The sequence below is a fragment of the Andrena cerasifolii genome, chromosome 2 (genome assembly GCF_050908995.1).
Source record: "Andrena cerasifolii isolate SP2316 chromosome 2, iyAndCera1_principal, whole genome shotgun sequence".
NCBI classification, from domain to species: Eukaryota; Metazoa; Arthropoda; class Insecta; order Hymenoptera; family Andrenidae; genus Andrena; species Andrena cerasifolii.
This window is the reverse complement of record NC_135119.1, coordinates 20765397-20782417: the sequence shown is the minus strand read 5'-3', so window position 1 is coordinate 20782417 and position 17021 is coordinate 20765397. Positions and strand designations below refer to the sequence as shown.

The following is a 17021-nucleotide window of genomic DNA, read 5'->3' as shown; positions in this document are numbered from 1 at the left end:
ACCGGGCGTGGTACGTTTAGTGTTAAAAGTACAAATGTATTAATATTTTTTTAACAACGTACGTTACTTGGCTACATATGTATGACCTTTTGCTATTTTTCTGGTAAAAGTACAAGTAGGTGTGGTAAAAAAGAGTAAATAACACTGCTTAATAGTGAGCGAAAGAGCTTCTGCAGCCACCTAATAAATATGAAAGAAAATCTTGAGTTTGCATTAGGTACAATTCTCCGCTTTGGTATAAAATTTTATTCCGAGGTATCGCACACGCCGATTTTGACGAGCCTCCGCAGATTTGCAGAATAGTGAAAAATATTTGGCACGTAATTTTTGTTATCGGGAATCGTTCATGCTGAAGGGGTGAAAACAGCCCTTAAAGCTCGGAGTCGAAAACATATTTTCGGAAGTATCTCGAGAACTATTAGGCGTGGGACAAATTTTTCTTTTGAAGTGTCAGTTTTTTAAAGACGAATCCTGCTGAGATTTTAGAAAACTTCAGAAAATATGTTTTCAACCTCGAAGTTTAGCTCTTTCCACCCCTTTAACGCGAAGATTGCCGATAATAAAAAGATACTAAAAATGATAAAAATATTTTTCAGTATTCTGCAAATCTACAGAGTCTCATCAAAATCGGCGTGTGCGGGTTCGATATGTTCCCATATAAGGCGAATAAACAGATAACCATGAAGGTCTTTGGTCTCGCAAAGCTCAGGCGCTGGGAGTTCCGTATGGTAATGCGATAGGAAATTTCGCAGGTGTAATTGACGACTACGATGCGGGCTCGATAAAGCTTATATGGTAATCCCCGTTCAAGAGCAGCTAATCTGATGAGCTCGCGTAGTAATGCAAAACAAAATTCCTGCATCCCTGCCATCCGGTCGTTGCCATCTGCTTCAAGGGTAACCGGCTAAAAATGTATGATTTTCTGCGATGGTACGAGACAGCCCGGTCGTGATATCGAGGCGAGCTCTCGTTCGAATAAGCTATTCCTTAAAGGAGATAGTCGCATTTACATGGGCAACGAGGGTCCTCCGCGATAGAACTCATGAATACGGGGATTTTCGTTTGACACTTTTACTTGCTACGCCTCCAAGTCTTCCATTAGACGAGACGATGAGAGATAAGCTCTTTCGTGATTTAACATTTAACTGTTTAAATGTATTTGGGAGAAGAAATCAATTTTATAAAAAAGACGGTAGGTATGTTGTATACCAGTGTTTCTCAACCTATGGGGTTGCGATCTATATTTCATCGCGTTGAATTATTAATGGCTCACGAATTATTTATCTGTCAAATGCGGACGAAGAATGGAGCATCATCTTACGACGACTGGATGTACCTAAGTTTAAAAATGAGAATAGCGTTAACAGGGCGGATTTGTGTACAGGCTAAGTAGGCTAAAGCCTAGGGCGACAATTTTTTGGGAACCATAAATTTTTGGGAGCGATAAATGTTTGAGAGCGACAAATTCTGAGCGAAAGAAATTGGAAAATGTTTGAACACAGGGGCTTGAGGAAACTTTAAAAAGAAGTTACGTTTTCATGTAGCGAATTAGCAAAATGTGAGTAGCCATATTGAATGTCCTCCCTTTCTCCTGATGCCCTAAGCACGTGCTTATTTTGCATATTAGTTCACCCAGCACTGGAATTAAAGGATATAAAACAGCCAGCAGTGGAATCAGTCGATAGTCAGACAAAACGTTACATTTTGGATTTCGACTTACCTGGACTTCGTTCTCTCTAAATTTAAATACAAAGTGCGCGTTTCTGTTTAAATTGAAGATATTTCGTGGCCCGTAGATACTACGTCTTCTAATGCACGATACTTGTTCGATTACCATACAAGATTGTTAAGACAGTTTCACTGCTTAGCCAACTCTGTTCTATGATAATCGCGGTAGGTGTTCCCATGGAACTTATGGAAACGACGCGCGTATCCTTTTCCTGGCTAATTTAGAATCGCAAAAGACGCGGCGAGGAATTCTTCCACGTCCCCTTAAAAACCACGGCCATATATAATTGCCAGCCGTCCGTACGCGTGGTACTGTCACTTCCTCGAATATGTTAAAACCGGTCATCAATGGAGAACGGGATTTCTGGCCAAGATCCAAGATCATGGTCATTCGGCTGACCATCGACCGGTTCCAGCACCCGCTGTTATGCCTTTCTTAATCCTACTTTCGCACCACCGAATTTCGCTGACAATCATCCACGTGACTCCACTCTCCCTGTTCACTTTCTTCAACTCGCCCATCGCAATAACGAAACCCCACTATCGATTATTTAGCGAATTAAATTTTAGGAAATATATACTTTCGAAGGGGACAGTCTCGATTGTACGACACGTTCTTCTGAGACGGGGTGGATTGAAATTTATGGAAGCAGAGGGTGTACTTTTAATCGAAATCAGTTTTTTACGGAGGGAACGTTTATCAAGAAATGTGATAAGGAATAGTTTAAAATTTGATGGTTTTTTAAACTGTAGTTATAGATAGCGTTTCATATCGTGTAATTGGAAATTAATTCCTCGATTTAATTATGGACAGAGAGTGGAGTTGGGGTATTATTGTGCTACTGTGTCACTAATGACGAATATGATATGTAGCAACATCCACTTCATTAGGGTATTGTAATTTGTAGTCTCCATGTGACAGAATTTTTACGTAATCTCGTTAGGCAATCCTACTTCTATGGAGGAACAATAACAGGAGGATTCTGTGTAATCGAGCTCGCAAATCTGTCGAGTATGGGTGCACTTGACATAGAATCAGAATTGCTACCATCTTTGAAAACATGGTAATGGATTTTGACGTGTTTCAAATACTAATCCGTCCTCTAAACAGAATTTAATTTTGTGAATAAATTCGCAAAATAAATTCGAGAAATAGCACGGTTTAATTTCAGTGGTATCCTAAAAATACTAGGTTCCCTTTGAACCACAAGCAACTTAATTAAAAGTATACTAAAAAAAAAGTACTGCTACTCCTTTTATCATCATAAGTAAATCCAAGAATGCTTAAAGAATTTTAATTGTTAGTTTTAATATTCTTATGGTATAATAATATTCTCTGCAACGCGTGGTCCCAGGCACGTACCTTCGAAATAACATATCTACTGCTCCATAATCGTAATTCTCAATAAGAAATAAAATTAAAATGCACTTTAATACGCAACACTCCCAATTAATCATCCTCAAAGAAACTCTTAACAGATTGCGTTCGATTTTGCACACTTTTGATACAGCGATAATGGAAAGCATCGCCATTTGAAAGCTACTTACAGGCACGAGGAGTGGATGGTCAGTGAAAAGCGAAGGATTCGTGATTTACAGAATTATGGGCGGAGCAGTATGTCGCGATCAATTGAATGCAGCAGGCGCGTCAGCCACAATTCCGCGGAACTTCGTAATATTTATTACAGCCGTGGTTAAACGTCCTGCTATTGTGAGAATCCTTAGGAAAGTACTTTCCCATGCATGGTAACTTCTTCCACCGTCAAGAGGAAAGGTTAACAAGAGATGGCTGAGGCTGCTAGTTGCTGCAAGGTAGGTTACGATCGACTATTTAATCTAACGCACCCTTATGAACAGAACGAACACGCGTCTTGAGGAAACCGATCTACACTGAAAGCTGCCTGGAAGCTGCCTCTTATGCAACACATTTGCGTATTAGAATTTGAAAGCCCAGTCAGCTGGACCTCCCAAGAGGAGACCTGATACAGTGGAACCTCCATTGAATGAGGGAATTCATTAAGGGGAGGTTCCAGTGTAAAAGTCGATTTTTTTTATTTCATTTTTCGAATGTTCAACCTTTTGGGAATACTTGTTTAAAAGGATTTGTTGAAATTCGTAAAATGGGTAATACCCGGCCACTCGGCACTCACGTAAAACTTTAAACGCGTTTTTCTCGAAATAGTGTTCTCAAAACGGTGGGACCTGTATCTCCAAAAGTTATTATCCGATTCGACTGAAACTTTTTTTATTTTTGAAGAATATACTTCTGGCTAGGATGGAAACCAGAAAAAAATACAAAAATTGAAAAATTATAATTTTCAAAGGCGTTGAAAGACGAAAAATATAGGGGAAAAGGGATATCAAACTTCAAGTGTCGTTATTTTCTTAAAAAATGTCATTTTGCATTTTTTGTCTGGTTTCCCCCCTAGCCAGAAGTATATTCTTCAAAAATAAAAAAAGTTTCAGTCGAATCGGATAATAACTTTTGGGGATACAGGTCCCACCGATTTGGATGAATTTTTTGACGCCTTGACTTTAACGACTCCCCAGTGCCGTCTGTAATGATTAATTATAAAACAAAAAATATATTTCTATAATATAAGACATCCTTAATACAATGCAGAAAGTCCCATTAAATTATATATAGTAGTTTTCCTTTAATTAATTCCTAAAGATCACCTATTTTTTGGGGCTCTAGACCGAAACCTCCCCTTAATAGAGTGCTCACTGCTTTGATAATGATCGACAATAAGTATCAATAACAAAAATGAAAGACAATATTATAAAATGGTACCGTTTTTATACTTTGAGAGACTTTTAATACCACGTAGTAATCATAGATTTTCCGATACCATATTGTATGGATTAATATAAGTATCTATGCTGATACACCCTCCCTTTCTCTTTTCTAATTCTTGTTAAGCTCTCGCCTGATTCTAACTCGTAAATCATCTCGTGTTTCCATAGCTAGCATGGGACGTTTCCACTCTGACGCCATTCATGTATAATTAGCCTCGCAGTGAATTGTTAGGGTCAGAACTAGTATGGCCCCCCATAGAAGACTGTTTTAATGGAAGTGGTAATGTTCTACAAGAAGTGCCACTTGAATAATAGGATTTTCGAATAGTGGAGCACACGGATAACGGAGATTCGATTGATGCAGGCTCTACTTTACATTCTTTCTCTACGGTCGTTCTTTCTTCAAGTTCACGGTTGAATCTGGTACAAATATTTTGCCTGCCCGCAAGGTTAAGAATCATGGTCGGTCGAAATGCTTGCCACGTTTCCCTGGGATCGTATTTTTTTATTCCCGAGGACAAGTATTTTTATTTGAACAACTGGTATCGCGCGAGGACTTCTGGAATCTGGTCGTCGCACCGGAACAACCTGCGTCAGCAGATTGTAAGAAGAATTGCATTCCGTTGCAGTTTTTCTAAATTGAATGTGAAAATGTTAAGAATTTAGCAACTCGTGAATTAACATATACAAGTAATTATTTTAATAAGGTATAAAGTTTTAGGCAGCACTTAAACGTAATTATGTTAATATTGTTAATGGTGTTAGTAAAAATTAATTTTTAAGCTACCGAATTTCACTTGATTCAACGTATCGTTGATTATGCTAATCTTCTTTAACAAGATCGTAAAGCAACATATACATTCGCAATTGCCTGATTAATGTGACCAAGATACTGAATTTAAGATTGACTACTGTCGTCATTACCCATTCCTTTAATTCTTTCCTGCGATTCAGGTTAATTTCGGTAAAATCTGGCTCCAAGATTCAAACATTATTTAATTTACATGGAAACCTCCGGTTCCCCGTTTCTAAAAATTTAATCCCTCCACCTTCGTCGTGATCCGACCTTAGAAAAATTTTCCACTCCCAAAGTTCCACAATTTCAACTCTCTCTGCTAATTAACAAACCGTGCTTGTTACTTGTAAAACCGTGAATTTATAGCGTTGCAAAACCGAAGATTGCGTAGCGACAACGTAGATGCCATTTATGAGTTTTGAATTTAATTAGAAGCTGTCTCGCAAGATCGTAAAGTCGTATCGGGGGTGATAATTTAATTAAGAGGTTCATCGGAACCAGCAAGGAGCTGCGTTTCGTGAAATCTCCCTAGCAGGCACTGTAACCAAACGTGGACGCAGACTTCGGTGGTTGTAACAGCGATTCTCACATTAAGAAGCCAGCCGTGTTATCCTGCGAGCGATCGTTGTTCGAAAGTGGTTCCCAGGGAATGCGTTTGTTGCGAGAACAATTGCCGAGGATCTTCCAATTGTCAAGAGCCAGTTCACATCTGGCGATTAGATAACTCATTCTGAATTCCGTGCTTCTACGCATGCTGCTAGTATTCACGATCTTCATTCCAGCGACACAACGCTGCGGATTAACCAGTGTATCACTGGTTGCGAAGATCTCTCCCTGACGAACAAGTTTCATCAACTAGGGACCTTCCAGCGCTCGGATCCGATGTCGTCGAAGACCAGGATTGATTTTAATTATACTTATACGAAAGGAGCGAAAAGAAAGTCGATTTTCTAACCATTTTCTGCATCGAAACCCTGCCAGCGCCATATATGCAACGCATGGTTTATGTTTTATGTATTTTCCTTTACAATCTTCACCGTTCAAACATAACTTAACTCGCGCTCAGCCGTGTCCGCCGCGTACGTGAATATTTTTTAATCCTGTGCCGGCGTACAGGGGACGCGCATCGAAATTTTAAGTTCAAGCTTAGCGAGCTGCAAAATCTTTATGTTTAAGCATTTGCTTGAGTTTCTAAAAATTCACAGCGTGCCAATATTTTGTGTAGATCATATGTGAAGAGTCTGATAATCTTTGATTATGGGAGGAAACTTTGCATTGACACTATGGTATTACACTTGGAAATTGAAAGAGGCGAGCCCTCTCGCGTTCCTTGACATCTCCTACCGTTTAGTAGTTACTTAATTTACTGGTAATGTGGTATTTAGTAGATGATACAAGGGGGATTTAAACCCGAATTGGAGTTTAGATCGTTTGGGTTTCCCCCTCTCCAAAAGGGGAGACTCAAATTTGGATTTCCCCCGTCCCAAAAAAATTGGATTTCCACCTCCCCAAAACGAAAATTTGGATTCTTCACATCCCAGAACTCAAATTTGGATTTCCACCTCCCCAAAACTAAAATTTGGATTTTCCTCATCCCAAAACTCGAATTTGGATTTCCACCTCCCCCAAAACTAAAATTTGGATTTTCCTCATCCCAAAACTCAAATATGGATTTCCCTCATCCCAAAACTCAAATTTGGATTTCCACCTCCCCAAAACTCAAATATGGATTTTCCTCATCCCAAAACTCAAATATGGATTTTCCTCATCCCAAAACTCAAATATGGATTTCCCTCATCCTAAAACTCAAATTTCAATTTCCACCTCCCCAAAACTAAAATTTGGATTTTCCTCATCCTAAAACTCAAATTTGGGTTTTGATTCCCCCTTGTATCGTGTACTCTATTCAATTAATAATTAAAAAGCTCCGCGGTCCATAAGAAGCTGGTCGTAAATTTTTCAGGGCCCTATGCATAGATATTTATTATTATAAAATTTAGAAGTACAATATATATGCGTTTCTTTTTGGCACCGTACAATTTTGGAACTCAGCCCTGCAAAAGTTCACGCCGGCCCTTGGAAGAGCAATTTCCTGCAATTTCAATGTAAAACAGAATTATTTCTTACATTCCCACCCTTCGCAACCACCTTGATCGATCATGACGTGGGGAACCAGCAGACGGATAATGACAACTCTCGAAATGGCGTGGAACCTGTGTATGTTCTATACAACAGCGTCACGTGGAGCCTAGTTTTAGTATATTTAGCCTGGCAACGGGTGTATTTAACCCATAAAATTTTTTCCACCGTTTACGGAACCCAGGCGAGCGTTATTTTAATTACTTCCCGTTCGAGCGCGCACTTTTCGAGCGCCGAACGACCTGGATTCTTTTCCTCCGGTTTCTACCGAACACCGGACGAATCTCGATAGCGGAAGCTTGATTTCACCTCGGAGCTTCTCTCTTACGGCAAGTCGATTCTCCATTTTTAGTTTGTTACAACAGGTTGTCAGTGCAACGCCAAGTTTAACGCGATTCCGTTGCATCATAATCATAATAACTCGCCTGCGGTAAGCCTGAATACTTCCTAGGTCGATTTTATTCTTTCACCTTGCTTGCTCACTGGTCAGTGCTCTTTCCAATTTTTCCTTTTTTCAGATGAAGCGTATAATGAACTTTCAGCTGTGGCGATGCATATCAGTTTGCATGGGCACGAAGAAAGGTGAAACGCATCAATCTGTTGCGTTTACATTTTCGAAGGTGTGGCTGATGCATATGCAGAGGCTAAAGCGATAAAATTTCACTCTGAAATGTATCCGCTATGATATGACGAATGCTTTTCATGAATTATTTTGGCGATAATGTACAGTGGGTGGTCGAATTAATTATTAGAGCCACCTGCTTACATTGAAACAATTAATTTCTACATTTTTAAATAAAAGCCTAGTCACAGTGAATTTTTATTATTTTTTTTTTGTGAAGTTTTGATGTTTGCACTGCAGACAAAATTATCTGTCACATGGATACTTTTATTTCTGTACAAACACTGAAAAACATATTTTTTGTACAGTGGCTCTTATAATTTAAAAAATTGCCAACGAAAACCACAAAACACAACGAATCGCATGAGAAGTTCGGTATAGAATAGCTTAATCTGATCTGTTACTTCCGCTTTTCTTCCCCAGTTACAAATAAGAAAGAGAAAGTCGGGGCCCTTTCACTCTTCGGATCAGCAAAACATCATTTTTTAACTCTGTTCACATGTACACCACGTTCGATTCTCAATTATTTAAACGCCTCCACTAATATTAATCAAAAACGTGTTTCCCACATGCGAATTGAATTCACTGGCACTTGCTTAATTAAGACAAGCGGCTATAAGCGAGAGCAATGTTCACTGCCTTGCTCATTTCAGATAAACATTCCGGTTTCCCTCGCATTTTAATTAATTCCCAACACTACCGCGGCTCGAGTGTAGGCACTTACGAAATCTGAATCGCTGAAAGAACATTTTTGCGCACTTCCTTCGCACGTGTCATAATTATAATATCCCATGTTTATTTTCTAAGCCACCTTCAAGGTAAATGGGCTACAACTGATTAAGGAGTTAAATACCATTGACGGGTCGGAGGATAGGGCCATTTTTATGATATTTATATATATAAAGAAACGTCACATTTAAAAATCGAGACATGCACCGTGTTGTGGATAAATTAAGCTATATTCTCTTTAAATTTCTATTTCTACAACACGTGCATGTCTTTAAATAGAAATTTAAAGAAAATACAGCTTAATTTATCCACAACACGGTGCATGTCTCGATTTTCAAATGTGACGTTTCTTTATAGTGACTTAGGTGTGCAGTCCCTCAGCGTGGTCTTACCCAACACTACTACCTCTTGCAGGACTGTATTTAGAGAAGATCAGGACAAAACCGGGGCCCTAACAGAAAATAAAACAGAAATTGAAGATACGATTTATCATTATTAAATGACACCAATTAAGCTTTGCTACTGGCTATTAAAAATTTTCTCATATTAAATACAAATACATTTTAGTAAGGTTTATACACTGAATTAGAACAGTAGTGGAGAATTTATGAATCAATATAACAATTAATCAAAGCTTAATTGATGTCTTTTAATAATGATAAACCGTATCTTCAATTTCTGTTTTATTTTCTGTTAGGGCCCCGGTTTTGTCCTGGTCTCCTCTAAAAAGTGTCCGAATATTAATGCGAGCCACTGTAAGTCACTATATCTCGGATAGGCACTATACCTCCCATAGAGAAGTGGAGTTCTAAGCTCCTCGGAAACCAACCACTGAGGACCAGTCAGTGTCTCAACTGTCCCATTCCATCTGCCAGTAAAACACTTGTGTGGCATGACGGTCGAGAATTCCCCATTGATGACGTCACTGACAACATTGACAATGCCGAGTGAATTTCTGGGTGCTAAGGCCTCCGCGGTCTTCGCAACCTTCGCTTCGCGCAAACCGTCGCGCGGCCGAACGCTTCGCACCCTGTGATGCCAGATCGGGGACGGGTTCCCTCGAGAATTTCCCCCACCTCGCGCACACTACGCCGGAGCTGCGTGTTCGTGAGCTCGGCGCTTCGGAGTCCAACTCACGGACACGCAGCTCCGGCATAGTATGCGCGAGGTGGGGGAAATTCTCGAGGGAACCCGTCCCCGATCTGGCATCACAGTTCGCACCTCCCGAGCCGCGTGCTTTTCGATCCTGCCCACGAAAACGGCTATCGGCGGCTAGCGGGCTCGTAAAATTAGATAATATACGTCCCGATCGGCTCGAGCGTTCTGCGTCGATGCCGCTAAAATTGTGTTACATAAATTACGGCCCCCGCGCGCGCGCGCGCGCGCTGGGGCATTCGCGACGAGAGCAGTGAACGACGCGAACGTTCCCGCACGCAAAGTGCCGCACGCAAGTCCTTGTAAAATGTAAATGGTTCGTGGTCACGAGTAAACGTCAAACGCTGCACGTGTCCGTTCGCAAATATCCGCGCGGCGATACGGCGCACGTGACGGCGGCTTAGAAAGCAACGCGATCCGGAGGAATGTCAATTTGCCCGATCGATCACCAATGCCCTCGAATGGGAGGGGGCATGCCCACGGAGTAACGGGACCGTGTTTTCCATCGAAATGAAATATAGTTTCTCATTGTCACGCGTTATTGAATTTCTCGGCCGGTTTCTAACGCGCGAAAAAGTTCGAGGAGGAAGTCGGGCCTGCGCGGCAGCGGGTGTACCGCAGCGGTTGCGGTCGCGTCTGGGGGCACCGAAGTTCGGTGATCGGGGCGACCGAAAAATTGCGGAGGGTGGTTAAACCTGCTCTGCTCTTTTACCATTCTTCGCGTCGAAACGTGAATAAGATTGGTGTACTTACAGGGGAAATGAGTTTACTTTAACTTGAAGGATTAGGTATTATTTTGTGGTATTTGAATTGGTGGGACTGGAGGGAAATTCGAATTTAGGGGTGCCTGTAGATAATTGATTCCCAACCTGTGGGTCGCGGAGTGTTTTCTAGGGCCGCTAAGGTTATTTTTAATTGATGATTTTTAGTAGTTATTTGTTTTAATATGGCTACATTGACGTATTCTTTTAAGGGGACTAGGCAGTCGAAAAATCGATTTTTTGTGTTGAATTTTCCGGAAGTTTTCTATCTTTTCTGAATAAAATCCCGGAAGTTCTATCTTTTCATATTAAAATTCACAAAATCGTTGATTTGGCAGCTAAAAAGGTGAAGCGGTAACTTATACCGTCACCTTTGCCCGGAAACTTTAAACCCGTTTTTCTCGAATCTTTTCTCCTCCTCGTTTTGCCGTATTTGCGAATGAACGGAGGTTCAGATCGACTTGAAAAAATTGCGGGATGTGTAAAACATGTGCCATTCCACGCGGAACCTCTGATATAGTCCATAGAAATTCGAGATTTTGATAAAAATATTAAAAATCACCGGTTGGTTTTTAGCATCGCACAAACAAGAACAATTTTTTTCTCGGAAAAATCGCCGTTCTTCAGCCACCAATCCCATAATTCTGATTTAATCTTTGTGTTCTATAGGTTCCACTGGAAACTATGAATCCAGCAAACAAGAATCACACCTTTGACATCGGATTACGTCACATTTTAAGGCCGACATTAAGGCAAAACCACAGAAAAACGTTAAAATGTTTACCAGTCTCCAGCGCCATTTATAAAGCGCATATATATTTCATACCAATTATTTTCCAATCTGTATGGTCGTAATAAATATTGGGTAAAAGGATACATCTGTATTTGCTTTCATGCTTTTACAAATAAATAAAAGACAGAGTCCCTTTCTCGCGAAAAACGACTGCCTAGTCCCTCTAATGATGTAACACTGTTTTTACATAAATGAAAGGAAGGAAATATTTACCTTACCTTGTATCAGGGGGTGGGGTTGCAGGTTATTTAAATATAATAAAGTGGAATCGCGACTCAAAAAAGCTTGGGAAACACTGGTATAGATGGTTAGACCTGTACTTTTGCTGACTTTTAAACAATCTACTTTGCGCTCAATTAAAAGATAATTTGCCATGATGTATAATGAACGATTGCTATAACGAACAAGGTTCCAGAACGAATCCGTTCGTTGCAGGATACCCCACTGTACCAGCTAGCGATTTCAGAAACATTTCTGGGTAATCTATGTGCATTCGATTGAATAATTAATAAATATCCACACGAAGCCTGCTGAACATTGTTAAGACGCTCGTATTTCCCACTATTGAGAGGATCAGATTCGCGTTCGTATGACCTTTTTCATTCAAAATTACTGCTACACCCATTCCGTGCGTATAGAATTGCACGAAGAACTGATCGTGAGAGACTCGGAGGCAACATGAAAGTGAATTAATTGGAGATGCTTCTATCTATCCCATCATCTATCTATCCCCCATTCCTCCACCATTTACAGCGCCTCGCATCCTGTTTAACCATCCGCGCATTCGCGTTATCGTGAGAATCTCGGACCAAGTAAACGACCATAAATATTGCAAGGATCTTGGCGACTAATTCCACCTAAGACAACGCGACAATTTCACGGGACAAAGTGGTGTCGCGCTATCCACTTTTCGGGCGAACTCGTTGGCGAGAAATAAAATGTTTCGCAAGCGGAGCCCGCTAAAGGCGAACAGAAGCGGGGCTGGCTGGCTCGTTTCTGGCGAGCGGCGCAAAAGAAACGTTAATTGGCAAAAAAATATTCCATAATGTTAATTCCAACTGAGCCCGACACTCTCGGTTTCACTTGGCCGCGGCGCGCCGTAACGTAACGCAATGTAAACGATGGCCCAATTATAATAAGGAACGTAAGCACGTGCCGGCAGAACTATACAACCCGTTCGCGCAAATAGTGATGTACTTTCACTTGCTTTTCGTTGAGCACAGTAGGTAGATACGCATAAAGATAGGTGAGCGGTGGTTACGCCTTCCGCGGGCTGCGAGGCTCGCGCGGGGCCCGTGTTCTTGATTTTTGCGTATGGCAACGATAAGTGAATTAAAGGCTCCCCGAAACCTACGCGAATATCCGCTCTGCACCGCGGGTTAGATAAGGCAGCAGTTTTTTGTACGTGGCGGCTTATGGGCAGTGTTATCCGATCCGCGGCGGATCCGCTCCGCGCCGCGAAGTTCGCGTGGGTTTGGGGGAGCCTTTATTTGATCCGCGGCGCGGAGCGGATATTCGCATGGGTTTGGAGGAGCCTTAAGGGGTTACGCCTACCTGCAAGGTCTGAAAACGCAAGTATATTCGGAATTTTTTTTTCTTCAATTTGAAGACTTTTTTTTTTAATAAATGGTAGTATGTTCGAAAGTATATATTTTAAAGTTCTTGTAGTTTTTTTTTGGAATGCGATAACTAAATAAATAAGGGAATTATAAGCGATCTCCCGACAGCGCTTTTTTTTATTACGGTGATCACTATAGCTACGACCTGGTTCATCAGAAATAAAAAATTCCACCAAATTTAGTCAGTATATTAGATTAGCTTGTCCTTAATCGTGGGTTTTTCATTTCCGTTGGGTAGTTGTTATTTTACAGATGGAAAATGATGAAACATGAGCGCAATTCTGTGGTGAAAATCGATACTTTTGCTATGAGAAGTTGCCATTTTGTAGCAAATTAATATCTTGGGATAATAAACGATTAAGGACAAGATAATCCGATGTACTAACTAAATCCCCTCGAATTTTTTATTTCAGACGAACCAGGTCAGAATTAGAATGTTCACCGCAAACTACTGACAAAAAAAATCGCTGCCGAGAGATCGCTAATATTTTCTTTTATTTATGTATATTTTCCATCGCAAAAATTACCACAAGTAGTTTAACATGTACACTTTCGAATACACAAAGGTTTATTTAAAAAAAAGTCTCGGAGTGTTTTAAAAAAAATCCCGAAAATCCTTGTGTTTTCAGACCTTGCAGGTAGGCATAACCCCTTAATTATTTTCCTTTGACTTGGCGAAAAGCGCGCCGCGATTCGTTGGCTCGCTCGCGCTTGGAGCATGTCAGAGTTACTTTGCTTCCCCGCCGGGTTCAAGTGCCGTAGCTGTACCGAGCAACAGTGAGACCTCCAATGCGCATGCCCGAACGCAAAGTGGGAAAGCAATTCGAACCGTCGATCCCCCTTCACTCTAGTGAATTGCGATACTGGTCCCATCTACCCCATCAATGCTTATCGATACATAGTTTTACTTTTTCTTTAACCCTGCTTCGCTTTGAGACGAGGTACCGCGAGAAGGCTTACTCGAGAAACACTTCGTACAAGAAGCAACTGGCTACTATTGAAGCAGAAAATCTTATAAGAAAATGATTACGTTGAAGAAACTGTTGCGTCGCGTGTAAGCAGAATGAGCAACGCACAGGAACCCGTTGTTTTTGTAGCGCTGCAATGTTTATCCAACATTATAGTTTTCTACTTACAAATGCGAATTCTCGGGTGAATTACTCTTGGTATGCATACTTGCGATGGGAAAAATCACGGTATAACGTAAATCTCCAATAATACGTTCGTCGTGCATGAACAATTAACTTCGAATCGATGCTATCTCGATACCGTTATATAAAACTACTTTGTCGAACAATACACATCTGCTTTGCACCGTGCTCTAATCGATTTGTATTACGGCATCCCACTTCTTGTGAATAACATGTAAGGTGGAGTTGCAAGGTATGTAAATTCAGCTTAACGCCGTAATTACATTGTGTAACATTGCTTCGTATTAACTGCTAGAAGATTGTCAATGTTAAAGAAAAATCGTGACGGACTTTTCCTGTTGCATTATGAATTGCTACCATATATCTGTTTGAAATACAGTTTTGCAATTAAATTTGTGCGAAGTAGAATTCCAAGGATTACTTCTACGTGAAATTCTGTATAAAAAATAAATACTACTGTCAAAAAAATAGGGTTGGAATATTCACATTTCACACTCATTCTTCTAGACTTGCAGAGGGACACTGATTGATAGATACAAGCTTTTTAACAGAGTGACGATCAGTTATACAGTTCACGGGTATTATTTAAGTGGAGTAATAATTTTTCGAAAGAAGTATCTGCAGCAATAAAAATGTTATTGGTTATTATGAAACTGGTCGAAGTTACTTTTTTCCATCCCGCGATATTTAGACTTTTGCGTTTATATCTCGAGAACTGTTAGGCGTAGGACATTTTTTCTTAAAGACGAATCCAGCCCACTGCTCAGTTTTTACAAAATTTCAGAAAATATGTTTTCGACCCCCAACTTTAGGGGTGAAAAGTCATCCCTTCAACATGGGCGATTGCCGATGACAAAAATACGTGTCAAATATTTTTCTTTATTCTGCAAATCTGCAGAGTCCCATCAAAATCGACGTATGTGGGTTGGATAAGTTCCCTTGTTAGACCACTTTCATAATCACCGGTACAAATTAGTATAAGCTACTATTGTGAGCAGCGATATCGGAAATAAGCGTCATGTACGCGTGTAATTACAATTACAAATATCGTTAAATGTGCTTCCCACTTGAAAATGAAAAATCACTACATAATTATTACTAATGATTAATAAAACATGCTACAGTAGCACACCTACACCTTCTTTCTTTCTGATCCTAGTATATTTTCCCAATTTTCCTCGTTCTCATTGCCACATTCACTGAACAACTATACCTACAACATCACTTATTCGGAGCGAATAATTACGATCTCATATATTCTAATTAGAAGAGATTATTTCGGCGCACTGGTTCGATCTATTAAATAATTAAATAAAAGCTATTTTGCAATTTTCAGAATTTTTATCAAACTCCAACGTTTCGATCAGTGATTAGGACCGTTCTCAAGGAAAGTTAGATAAAAGGAAAGAATACTGCGCATGCTTTTATGCAAGAAAATTTTTCTTTTAAACAATCGTCACTTTCATTGCGGGGAACGTGCGACGCACGAGTCGGTTGAACGGTGAATTCAAATTATATGATCTCGTATATTGTTAAAGCAGAGCTTTTAATTAAACTAAAGCGATCAACTTGTTCGTTATTTTACTATCACTATTTAACACGAAACATAAACGAATACTTTTATTATAAAAAATTCTTGCTACACCGAAGAATTCAATGTCGCCTTTAATTCCAAACGAAACTTCTTACTTTCATTACAAACCCTACAACTTCCCCAGCCCTTTACGAGACATTGTTCACAATCGCACAGACACAGTCCTCAGAGCTTCCACGAAAAAAGAATCACCCTCGGATTCTCTAAATCTTTAAATGACTATTGTTGCAACTGTTGTTCCATCTCGAGAAATCCTACAATTTTATTTCTTATTTCTCGAGAATTTACAGTATTTCACGAGAAACTTAAGTCCAGGAAAATTATTAAAAATCTCATTTAATTTTCGAAATGAATTTTCAGTTAGTTCGGAATTGGGTATTACTAGTTAATCGCGAACGTATAAAAACATCTGCAATTTATAATAAATGGTAACATTAGAATCCACATGAATTATAATAGAAAATCTCAGTAGAGAAGATCGACAGTAATAACTGCTGAAGGTGTTCTTAAATTCCAATTAAAAAATTTAGAAAAATTGTATACTGAATTAAGTAACGAGTTTCTTGTTGCTATTAAAGAAGAAATATCGAAGAGCAGAGTTAGCACTACTGTATCGCTTACAAAACTTTGGCATAATCCACAATTCCTTCAAAAGGATTCAAGAGACGCATTTTTGAGAATTCTCCACGCAGAATTCTCGAGCAATATGATCTGTTTTTTTATTTCTCGCGAAACGAAAGATATCCGGAAACCAGGAACACTAATCGCAACGAAGGAAACTTATCCGTGCTCCTATAACTGAGGACCAACCTCTCCGAAAAGCGTACACTTCCCTCCCGCAGTAAACAGTCCAGGAAACCGATAATGTAAAAGCAACCAGAAGTAGTTTAGTCTGATCACTAGTCAGCCTTTCTTCGACGGACTGTGTCGCGGAGGGTTGTCGTGAAACTTTCGAGGGTGGCGCGTGAAGAATCAACTCCCAGTATAGCGCCTAGAATGGATATAAGAAGCTCATAAAAGCTGAGGGAGTCCCAAAGTTCACAGCTTTGAGGTTTGGCATTTTTGGGGAGTTAAGGTTCCCAGACCTATTGTTCCAAAACCGCAAAGCTGCGAACTTTGAAACTTTGGGACTCTC

The 17021-nt window shown here is 40.1% G+C and overlaps 1 protein-coding gene across 2 annotated transcripts in view; it reads right to left on the bottom strand.

Moving 5' to 3' along the window:
* The window catches only part of LOC143378812 (uncharacterized), a 38866-nt gene that overhangs the window by 21587 nt on the left and 258 nt on the right, over positions 1-17021 (bottom strand). The gene's annotated exons all lie outside the window — the stretch shown is intronic.